At 37.6% G+C, this 11,862-nt stretch overlaps 1 protein-coding gene across 1 annotated transcript in view; it reads right to left on the minus strand.

Moving 5' to 3' along the window:
* Su(var)3-3 (lysine-specific histone demethylase Su(var)3-3) overlaps positions 1-11,862 on the minus strand; it is a 213,352-nt gene that overhangs the window by 74,722 nt on the left and 126,768 nt on the right. The window lies entirely within an intron of this gene.

The raw sequence follows: 11,862 nt of genomic DNA on the forward strand, positions 1-11,862 counted from the left end.
TAATGGTAAAGAACTCGTCTCGCGCGAAAAGATTCGCGTTAAAATCATTTGTTTTTTCGCGCCTAAATTACCCAAGCACGTGGCAATTGGCGCCATTTTCATAATAGAAACATATCTTTCCAGGCACCTGCATTCCACTGGCGTATTTTGATGGATTATAATCGAATTAATTAATTAGTTTATGAATTATTAGCCAACTAGTAATTAAAAAAAAAATATATCCCTCGATCAGCTTATTCGTAAACCCTCTTAGTGAGGCTTTTCCGTCTAGCACGGGAGGAAAAAATCCCAGGGATTTGCTAAGCCTAACTATCTAGAAGAGCCAGCCAGTATGGGGGGGACTCTTTGTTTTTCCTTGAATTGCCTACTTGATTAGATGTGGGGGATTAACTCTGAGGATTCTGGGAAGATAGCACTTATAGACGAGACGAGTCATCGCAAAACAAGTCAAGAAGAAAAAATAAGAGGTTTTGATGAGTTGGAGGGTTTTCCCAAACCCCCTCTCTCATTATACAGGGTGTTTTTGAAAAGTCCATCAATAATGAAGGGACGTGTTTATTGGAACATTTTGAGTCGAAAATGTTCTATGACTATTTTCCGTCCGAGCCACTGTTTTCAAGTTGGAATTGGAGTAATTTACGTATGACCCCTTAAATTTAATTAGAAAATTGAAATATAACTAATTTAATTAAGGGATCATCCCTAAAATATTCAAATCATAACTCGAAAACAGTGGCTCGGACGGCAAAATGTCATAGAACATTTTCGACTCAAAATGGCACAATAAACACGCTCCTTCATTATTGATGGACTTTTCAGAAACACCCTGTATAAGTGAGGAGAAATAACAAAAGAGAAGAATAACAAAAAAAAAATCAATAAATAGTTCAACGGTTAATTGAGAGAATAATTTTAACCACGCGATGAAATTTAATTTTCATTTTTGACCTATTTTGAATTTATTCTCCAGGACCATAATTGAAACATGATCTTTAACCTTTTTAACTACCCGCATTTTTTTCCCACAAACAAAACCTTTGCAGTCACTCTCGTCCTTATACATTCTTCAAACAGAAGCCATTATTATTTTTAAAATCACCTGGTTTACTAAAAAAAAAAAAATAATAAAGCAAATCTAGGTCATAACTTAGCTGTTATAAGCAAGCATGGCGTATAAGTTTTAACAATCATTTTTGATTTCACGTTAAAAACCGGAACTCAAACAATAGTCACGCTAGAATTAAACCGCGCACGATATAAAGGGCACGAGAGGTATAAAACCTAATACCTCAAATACACAACATGGAATTTCGTTTATCCCCCCGTTAAATAATTCTAGAAGCAGAGAGGGAGGAGAGGAGGCTTGGAATTTTTACAATAACGCGCGCAAAATGATTCTGGAACTCTAGATCCGGAGCGGCGCGAAAATTACAGCGGGCTATGGGGGTTCTACGGTTCTATCGGTCTATAACACTAGTTTTCATCACCTGGTATTTCAAATAAATTCCAGATCAGATCCCCGGCCTTCATCTCTCCTCTCCTCTCCTCTCCTCTTCTATGTGTGAGAGTATTTAAGCATTTCTCCACCTTTTCCCCAAGAAGTGCACTACACGAACATGGCCAAGTCTAAATGAGAAAACGCAACCAGGCTGAAGAGAGAAAGAGCAAGAGGACGATGGGTGAGATGGTAGGCAAGAAAATTACAGCGCGGGGGGGGGGGACGAATAGCAAATGGGAGAAACGAAACGAAAACCAGAATGATCCTACATAGTACATACTCCGATCCGAGGCTTAGCAGTGTATTAAGGAATATGTGTATAAAAAAAGGGAATTATTAGGCATTCCCTTTCACCTGGCGAAATGCATTCACGCATGCACAAGTACGCCGCCAGAGGATGATGGTGGATAGAGGATGTAAGGAGTATACACAAGAGAGAGAGGTATGGGGGGATAGAGATGACGGCAACAAAAATGGCTGGCGCAATTGTCGCCGAAAGCTATGTATAAACGCCAGGCGCTGATACCAAGGGGTCCGGCACTATTGTGATTATATAATTTCTCCTGATATAAAGCAATGGACACGCGTCATAATAAAGTGAGGAACACCTTGAATGGTGGTAGTACAGTAGTTCTTATCTTTAAATAAAAAAAAAATAAAGAATGGGATAAGCAGCGTGTCCATTAATGGGAGGAGTTTGATTACGTATTCCGTATATTTTAGCGCCTCCGGTGGCCAATTACATTACGTTAGACCGGGAAAGGGGGAGGGGGGAAATAGGTTGAGAGAGATAAAGCGGAATCTTCCGATTGTTATTAGCCAAGAGGTTTTTTTTTCTGGGACTGAATTCTAAGATGCTACTCTACATCTTCTAGAGAAGAAACTGAAGAAGGTTTCCTTTTTTTCTCGTAAGCAAAAAGTCATGAGGGATAAGAATAAACGAGTGCCTGCCGCCATACCATCGTCTACTAGGCCAGAAATAAGATGAGACTAGAAGTAAAGAGCTCTAGCATTGGTAGTAGATCCTGGCACTAGTGAACAAATTTGAGGATTTTATGCCGCTTCCATCGCGCCTACACTAAAGAGAAAAAAAATTGGTCGAGTTCCAAAAGAATTTCCCACCCCCTTCCCCTCAACCTAAAACCGCGGAACACGGACGCCGGTGCTTGAATCTATTTCGGCCGTCTACCGCCACGAGCGTCTCACGTTTTTTATGGAAAATTCAGAAACCGCTACCAGAGGGCCAACCGTTCGTGTGTTATCAAGAATATTCACTTTCGCCAAGAGAAGAATTTGGTTAGCTCAGTACTTCTAGTCTCATCTTACTTCTGCTAGGCCTGTATACTGGAGCAACTTGGGGATTCCAAGATAGAGAGAGAGAAAGAGCGGGAGAGGAGGGTAAGTAATAAGGGATGAGAGTATTAAAAAAAAAAGACCCTCGAAGCAGAAGTAGCCTCGGGAACCGAATCGAGTTTTAATTAAAACGGATTTTTCGCACGTACGATTTTCTCCGTCTTCTAAGCTTAATTTTCCTTTTTTTTTTTAATTCCTCCTCATATAATAGAGATAGAGTTGGGTGGGGGGTGAAGATTACGCTAGTACTACTACTACTATGTATGTACTATCTTTCTTGTGGATTTAAGAAACATTTAGTCGGAATTATTGTCCTTTCATTATAATTACATGCCCTCTTATCTGTATATAGGAAAAGAGAGAGAGAGGGTCGGTCGGGAGATTTTCCTGGAAAAATAACATATCGTGCTTTTGTCGAATTCATTTCGAGATTTGGTTCGTATTATATTATACTATATTACATTATTATGGAGAGAAGACAGGTCTACGCGACGTTATAATTGGAAACGTGACGTTTTAATTTCGGAACGACTCTTTAAGATATTATTCTTCAAAACAAACAACAAACAATTTGAAGTCATTTTAGACTTTCAAAATATTTGTTAAAGGGATACTCAGCAGGCTAGAATTTTCTTTCTTCTATTTTAATCGAAAGAGTTTATAAAATAATGAATATCATCAATTGGAACCATATTTCTATCTACAATATTAAAGAAGATACGAGCGATTATGTTTCCGCTATGAACACTACGCGTTAGGCTTTCCGGCTATTGGTCGACGGACTCCTCCAATAGGAGTACTCCCAGTGAGTGCCTGGCGGAGAAGCCTAACACGTAGTGTCCATTATGGAAACTTAATCGCTTGTATCTTCTTTAATATTGTAGATAGAAACATGGTTCCAATTGATATACCCATTTTTTATACGCTCTTTCGATCAGAGAAACATAACCCTTTAATCTATCTAATTAAACATTAACGGGTTTTAATTAAGTTTAGTACAAATTCAAGATTAATCTCTAAATTTTTGAGCAACTGAAAATTTATTTAAGCGAATTTTTATATTTAATCCAATCTCGAAATACGCTGCATTATTAAATGGATTCGCCGTTATAGTAACATAAGGGATAATTATAAACAGACAAAGTTTCTCTAGAACTTAGAGAATATAGAAGAACGATGCATTAAAAATGCAAGAAGATTTAAAATACCCAGCTTAAATATTTCCTTTTAATAAAAGCCGCCAATGGGGTTGGAAAGTAAAAAGTGTTGTTGGGAGTTTTTTAGGATTGAGTTTATTTTTTCCCTCTCGAATTTGTTCTCACGTTCTATAATCGTCCAACCTCTCGTTTCTTACAAAAGGAAGACAAATTTGTATTTTATTTGCTTAGATTTAAATCTAAACGAATTAATCCTCGCTATCAGATATTTATATTTAAATTAATTCAAACTTAATTCCAGTAGAAATGTAATTCTTGAAAATGAGAAATATATTTTGGGCCGTTTTCATTCGAATTACCGATTTTTCTAGCGAAAACAAATTCGAATTTCTAAAAAAAGACCTAATCCTTCTATGTAAGTATAAGAGTTCGTTCAGAAAATCTCTTAAGTAATTTGCATATTTCCGGGGATTATCCTTAATTTAAATTTATTAGATTCCTATCTTTTCTTCTTAGAAAGAGAACCAATAACATTAAACTAATCTTTGAGAATCAGACGAAAAATAAAGGAGAGTCGTATATATTGAATTCAAATGTATTCGCAGAATCTTATTTTAAACTTCTAGAAGATTCATGTTGCAATAGTTTTAGGATAAAACCAGAAGTGAGATGAGACCAGAAGTACTGAGCTAACCAAATTCTTCACTCGGCGAAAGTGAATATTCTTGATAACACACGAACGGTTGGCCCTCTGGTAGCGGTTTCTGAATTTTCCCTCCAAAACGTGAGACGCTCGCGGTGGTAGACGGCCGAACTAGATTCAAGCATCCGCGTCCGTGTTCGCGGCTTTAGGTTGAGGGGAAGGGGGTAGGAAATGTTTTTGGAACTCGACCAATTTTTTTCTCTCTAGTTTTAGCGCGTGGGAAGCGGCATAAAATCCTCAAATTTGTTCACTAGTGCCAGAATCTACTATCAATTCACTTCTAGTCTCATCTCACTTCTGATAAAACTTAATACTGTGCAACAGTGATTGTCGTTTCACCAAATATATTTTATCTAAAACAATAACATAGATTGTATAAACTTTAGAAACAGGACACAGAAAACACACGCGTTACACTTCTTAGCTAAAAAGTAAAAGATCAATGTTGGGGGAGGGGGAAAGAAGTTAAAAATGAAAAAGAGTAAAAGAACAGAGATTAAAACGACCATTTCTTTTTCCTGACACTAATGGAATTTCTTGCTTTTTTTTTCAAGCGTCTTTTAGGCCCCTTATAACTCCTCATCTCTTTTACGTAAAAAGGGTTAACTTTAAAAAAGCCGATAAAAAAGGAACCATTATTGTATTTTAGAAGAAACCAAAACCGAACATTATAAGAATTTTTTTCTTCTTAGAGTTACATCTATGCCTTCCCCATATTTTTCTACATCTTAATTCCATAAAAAAGAAGAGTTCTAAAACGAGAAAGTGAAACTATGTTACGGATTTTAAAGGGATACTACGGAATAGTTATAATTTCTTTCCTTTTTTTAATCGAAAGAGCGTTTAACTGTCAACCAAATTTGATGCAATATGGATAAAGGTAAATAGAGGCTGAGTTAAAACATTGAAAATAATCCCTTCTTAACATTATATTAACCGGTTCCAAGTTGAGGGATGAAGTATCGTTTCTTAGAGGGGGTTGATTCAATCGGAGTTTGCTTTGAGAGTAATACGGGGATTTATCATTGGTAGTATAGTGTATGGAGCAAACTGTACGCGAATCGTTTATATATACTATCAGTTTAGATACTTTCAGCAGAATAATCCGCGAGTCAGAAGCTTCAGCTGTTTTGGCTTAAACCGTGGATATATTTGGAGGATGAAAATGGAGAGCTAGGATCAAAGCAGCTGTTGCGTATAGTTACCCAACAAAAAATGGAGGAGAGGGGGAAGTGGAGAGAGGGGGGGGGCAAATGTGGTAGCATCTTTTTGTTTTTACGTTGGTTTGTTTTTTCTCTCCTATCCTTATATATATGTAGACATAAGCTCTATTTTTCTCTCTTCGGCTTCGGTTTGTTTCCGACATAATTCAAGCATGATGCGAGCGAGAGGAGCCAGAACAGAACGTTCAGGACACTCACGGGTTTGGTTGTTCAAATGTTGGTAGCCCGCCGACGCCGCGGTAAATTATGGAAGGGTGTTTTTTTGGGTGGTCCCCAGTCTCGCTACGCGTTCCGTGCTCAGCAATAACACAAACAGACGCGCGAGAGTGCCAGTGCGAAATTGGAAATTTTCACGTTTTCTATATGTAGGCCTACCCTCGTTTTCCTTAGTTTTTCTCTTATTTTTTTCCAAGTTTTCATTCCTATTCCAATGGGATGCGTTAGGGGGCCTCAGAGTCTTATTCATCCTCCCTTGTCTCTAAAAGTTTTTCTAAGAAAATTCACCGAAGAAAAAAAAAAAAAAATTGGGGAATGTAGAGAAAAGAACTCAATTTTCCCGAACCTATTTTATACCCACTAGACCTGCATGGAAAAACGCTTTCTCTCTTGATGGTTGGCTTGTACGTACGTACGCCTTATTCTTAAAGAGAGGAGGAAGTACATTTTTTATAAGAATCAAGCCGATTTTTTTTAAATCAAAAAGTGCTTGTCGAGTTCCTGTCGCGAAATTGAATTCAAAACAATCACTCACCACAATGCTTGCGCTTCCTTATTTGACAGTAACAATGTACACAAATATCAAAATGATTTTCTTACCTAGAAAAGAGACAAAAAGAGCAAAAGAAACTTGTTAGTGTTGTTATTTATCAAATAAAACACAATAGTCAATACATAGTTTCCCAAAAAGGGGTTTTTTGGCTGTTCTCCAGTGTTGCCAGGCCGTTGGTAAGTCAAGAGATTGGCAGATTGCAAAAGAGAAAGGCTGCCAGTTCAGTTTGAACCAGTCAGTACTATACCATATTGACTCACAAAGGGGCTGACAACACTGCAATGAAGTTTGAGCAGATAGAGGGGGAAGAATTTTCTATAGCCCCTTCACATTTATTTAATTTACAAACTATTGGAGTTGGTAAATTTTCAAAACACACATTTAGTTCATCATCCCTTTAAAAACGGGAAGCCAAAAAACTAAAAGATAGTTCCTAGTTTTTCCCTCTAAAGTTTAGGTATTTTTTTAACCGCCCATTGTTAGCCGTTAACCGAAAATTCCGACACGGTGAAGTAAGTAGATATATATATATATATATATATATATATATATATATATATATATATATATATATATATATATATATATATTAAAGTTGGTTTGTTACCCCCAGAAGACTAGCGTGTGACTAGTTCGTGGTTATATCTCTATATAGAACTAAAATATTTCCTTTCCACAATTTCCAAAACAACATTCGGATAAGAAGATGTATACCTATCTTATTTTCTTTTCTTGTCTCGGGAAAGAAACTGAGAACGTTGCTTCTAGTTTCACCGAAAATCCAAAAACAGTTAAAATAACGTAAACAGATAAGAGTTGTAAAGCAATATATTGGTAGAAAACGACACGCCTAAACATACCAGCAGTAAAACTTTCAAAAAACTTAGGTTATCTTACTAGGTATGCCTATTTTCAGGCGTTTATTCAATTCTTCCACGAATAAACAACGTTAAGGCGAAGATATGCCGGGGAACCGAAAAGTTATGGTGAAAACCTTTTAAAAATTTCTATATTCATAAAAGGAAGCGATAAATTCGAGTTACAATTTCAAAATCGCTCGGCGCTTTCTGACGTTTGGTTAGAAGCATAAGTTATAAGCGATATATCTCCATAAATAGGGACGTTTCACTCCGGAAAAAAGGGTTTATTTCTCTATCCTCACAAACAACCGAAAAAGATACAAGTCATTGGGCGTGAGAGAAGGAAATGAAAGAAGATGGTGCGGCGTTTCTTTTTCTGTATCGGAAACGGTTTTTCGAAACGCTATTTTATTTCCACCCTTTTTTCTCTTCTTTTCAAAAAAAGAAGGCTACTACTTCCTTTAACAAAGACATTAAATGGGTGTCCTATCTTGGGAGGGACAGAGGCGTCAAAGCCTCCCGAAAGAAAAGAATACCCAAAACTGTACCATGATACCACACAAAAGTCCTAAGGCTTAGCGCCTCGCACTAACACCCTTTTGGAAAGTTCCAATTTATCCCTTTGAGCCCCGGCTCTCACTCTTAGCAATACAACAACTAAAACTTCGCTTTGCGAGCACCCACCTAAGTTCACCCCATTGAAAAGCATTCTATACAGTTGAAGTATAAGCCAGCCAACCCTCTGGAGTACACATCCAAGAATCTACAACTCTTTGAGTATCTCTCTTGCTTCAATATTAAATATTTATAATTTGAGCTAAGATTAAGTCTAACCTTCGGAACGAGTAAGATGAACTCTTCGCCCCATTTTAGCAAAAGGTATTACGAAAAATAACCTGGTCTATAAAGTCTATAGATGAGAAGATATCACAGCGTTTTATGTCCCCAAAAATAACATTTTATGGTCCTGGTAAAAAGCGTATGATGTCGAGTGGGTTGAGGAATTAAAGAGTCAAAAGATCCTAGCGCGAAAACGGTCAAAGTCAAGTGGTTTTATTTACCATCTTTGAAGAGATGTAAGGTTTTATAGTATTCTTTTCAAGTTTTTTTATCCCTGTAAACCGAGAATTATAATACTGTTTCTTTTTTATTTATTTTTTCATGAAGGGAGAAAAACTTGGGAAACCGTGAAAGCGCGAGTCGCGAAATCCACAGGGACACAATCGCGTGGGTTGAAATCGATTTTAAAGTCGACCAATGGTCTCGTGGTTGCTTTTTTACCAGGTTTTTACGTAACCACGGAATAAAAGAGAGAGAGAGAGAAAGAGGAATGATATATTTAAAGGGGAAACCTTCAATGAATAATGCAGTATAAAATAAATTGTTACCGTATATAGGTGAAACGATACATCAATATTTCCCAAACTATACCAAAGCTTAAAAAGAATGCCTGACCAAAAAAGCTTTAAAAAGGATCAAAAATATCACTAGATCCCAAGAAGCAACCGGAAATAAATTAACCGGAAGATAAACTTCTCATTTTTCTCAAATCTACCCAAGAAAGAACAATATTTTACTTCGGTTTATCTACTTCTTACAGGACACCATAAAAATTCTTTCTGGTTCCGAAAAACCATTGAAAAATCTGTATTTTCATCCCAGAATCCTTAAGATTTGTGGCACTTTTCAATTCTTTTTATTTTATCTCTCATTCTTTTGTTAGATATAAACCGATATAAACTAGAAAAAATTTATTCAATAGTTTTTATCCTGCTTTTATTTTTCGATCTGTTCCTATATATTCTTGGAGATAAAACAGGTTTTTTTTTGTGGCTGGAAAAGACCAAAAAATTCTGACTTATAAATACAGTTGAGCAAAAACATTAACCCTTGGTCCAACCAAGCGGTTTTTGCACTTAATTTTTTAAATGATATTTTCATATGTTTATATTTTAGACTTAACAGGAAAGCCGCGTTTAAAGATAAACAATGACTAACCCATTTTGTAAGTACTATAATTAAAAGTCGCCTTAATTCAGTTTAGACTATAGGTTGAATTGTCGTTAATTTAAGCATCAAATTTCATCATCACAGCTTCCCCATAATAAACCTGACTGCCACCGCAGCTATTGTTCACTCTAAATTGACTTTCATCTTATAATTTAAAGTGCTTTGAAACCGTATAGTTCCTAAGGTTCATCCCTCAAATCAATTACGTTTCAAACAAAGCCGATATTTAATTTTTCACTCGAGTTGATAGATCTATTGGCGTCGGAGAGAAAACTCTCTAGCTCCATTTAAAACATTCTTCATCTTTTTTAAAACCACGCGGTGTCAAAAATAGGCCTTTAACAACTGCGCATGCACATCCAGAAATTATACTTTAGAGAGCGTTTGAACGAGGAGAAGAAGAAAGCCGGGGAAGAGGAGAAAGGTGTGAGTTTCGTTTGGGCCGATGATTAACGAGCTGACGGTATCGAAACCCCGAAATTAGGGTAATTAAATAAATCCCAAATCTAGCGTACTTAATTTCTAAACAAAGCCTATATGTATGTATATATATATATATATATAGACAAGAGAGGGAACGTGACTGTATACGAGTTTAATTTATCTGACCGAAGCATCTTGATAGAAATATTTCGCCTCTTCTTTTTCTTATTTTTACTCTCTCGTTGCAGTCTTCTTTTTCTCTCTACCCCCTTCCCGATTTTCGATCCATCTCCTCTCGTGTGGATGTTATAGGACCAAGAGCATCTCGTGGGATGAGGCAAGGATGCCCTAAGATCGGAGGAGGGTGCAAAAGAGAGAGCGAGAGAGAGAGAGAGAAGAAAAAAAAATAGAAGATGGGGAGGGTGGATGTTCGCCGCCTTCTCCTTCTAATTCCAAAATAAAAGTGTGATAGGAAGAGTAGAAGGGGGGTTGGCTAAAAAGCCAAGCTTAATTGAAAGAGAAACCCCAAGCCTCCCCTTTCTCTCTCTCTCTCTCTCTTCCTTCCTTGATCCTTTCCTCCCCAGCGCAGCATCTTCCCGTTTTCTACATCCTCTTGGACCTCTTCTCTCCCCATCACCTCACCAAAGAGTAATATACCTTTTTCCAATCCCTTCACTCGATTTAGAGTCGATGGGGGTACCTATTATCTCACCAGTGTCCTCCTTCTTCGCGAGAAGGCTTGATTATTAACTTTAAAACTGGATAGAAGAGGAGACAATTTATAGCGTAGCCCACAGAGACAATACTTTATGATGGAGTAGTTTTCATTGAACGTCTAAAACAACTAAACTTTATAGAAGTTGATTTGGCGCTCCTTAATGAACCTTAACGAGCGCGTAAAGAAGATCTAAATCGAATCTTTCGGCGAGTGACAATTGATAACCCGCCGGGGAGAATATTATTAGCTATTAAAATAGAAAACGATTCCGTTCGTGCAAAGTGTATTAAAATATTTTTGGGGAAGATTTTTCCTCTTTTCTAAGTCTTTTTTTTTTCTTTGGCGAGATGCTTTTGATAGATACGATAATAGATGGGAAGAAGCGTGGTGTTAAGAAAATTATGAGGGAACACCTATCAGAGAAAATAAATTACCTGAGCTAGTTGGATTTCAAGAAGACTGGCCGGCGAGAAGACGACGACCAAGGTTGCCTCGAAGACGTTCAAGGTGGGGGGATCGAAACCGAAAAACGGGGAATAAAATCATGAGAAAAACGCTAACCGACTCCGGTATGAACGACCCCGGGTATTTAAAAACCCGAAGAAAGTTCTGGCCCAAAACACCCCTGGAAAAGAAAAGGCACCCTGCGTCGTGGTGTGAGAAAAAAACTGGCTTTTTCAGAAGACGAAGGAAAAAATTTTCTTCTCTACTCCTTCTTGGCGATCCCCATCCCGAAAACTAAAGACTGAGCACCCCCGGAGAAGTTGAAATAGGATAGACCCACAAAATTCGTAGGCGCGCGCATTTCGGTCGCTTTATCCCCTCTCGTCACGTAGCACCCCCTAGCGTTCGCTCCCAAAAGCACGTTCCTGCCCGACTGCTGCCGAGAAACTTGCCTAGGCCAAATATTTTCAGTTCGGCAATTCTGGAATCAAGACGCGCTCTGGCGAACTCGCGAGTTTCGTTCGCTTCCAATCGTCTCTCAGGGATAATAAAACGCGTAAATTTGAATTGGGCAATATAACAAGCCTCGAAATATACTAAGTTCGCGCAAAGTTTATACGCGGTAACAGTCGCGTTATATTATATTCGCGAGTATAGTGTAGAGCTAAAAGTTGGATTTATCTTCTCTCGAGTTTTCGAATTTT

This window comes from Phalangium opilio, unplaced genomic scaffold (genome assembly GCF_054372755.1).
Source record: "Phalangium opilio isolate 3A_F unplaced genomic scaffold, DU_Popi_V2 ptg000070l_1, whole genome shotgun sequence".
Lineage (NCBI taxonomy): Eukaryota > Metazoa > Arthropoda > Arachnida > Opiliones > Phalangiidae > Phalangium > Phalangium opilio.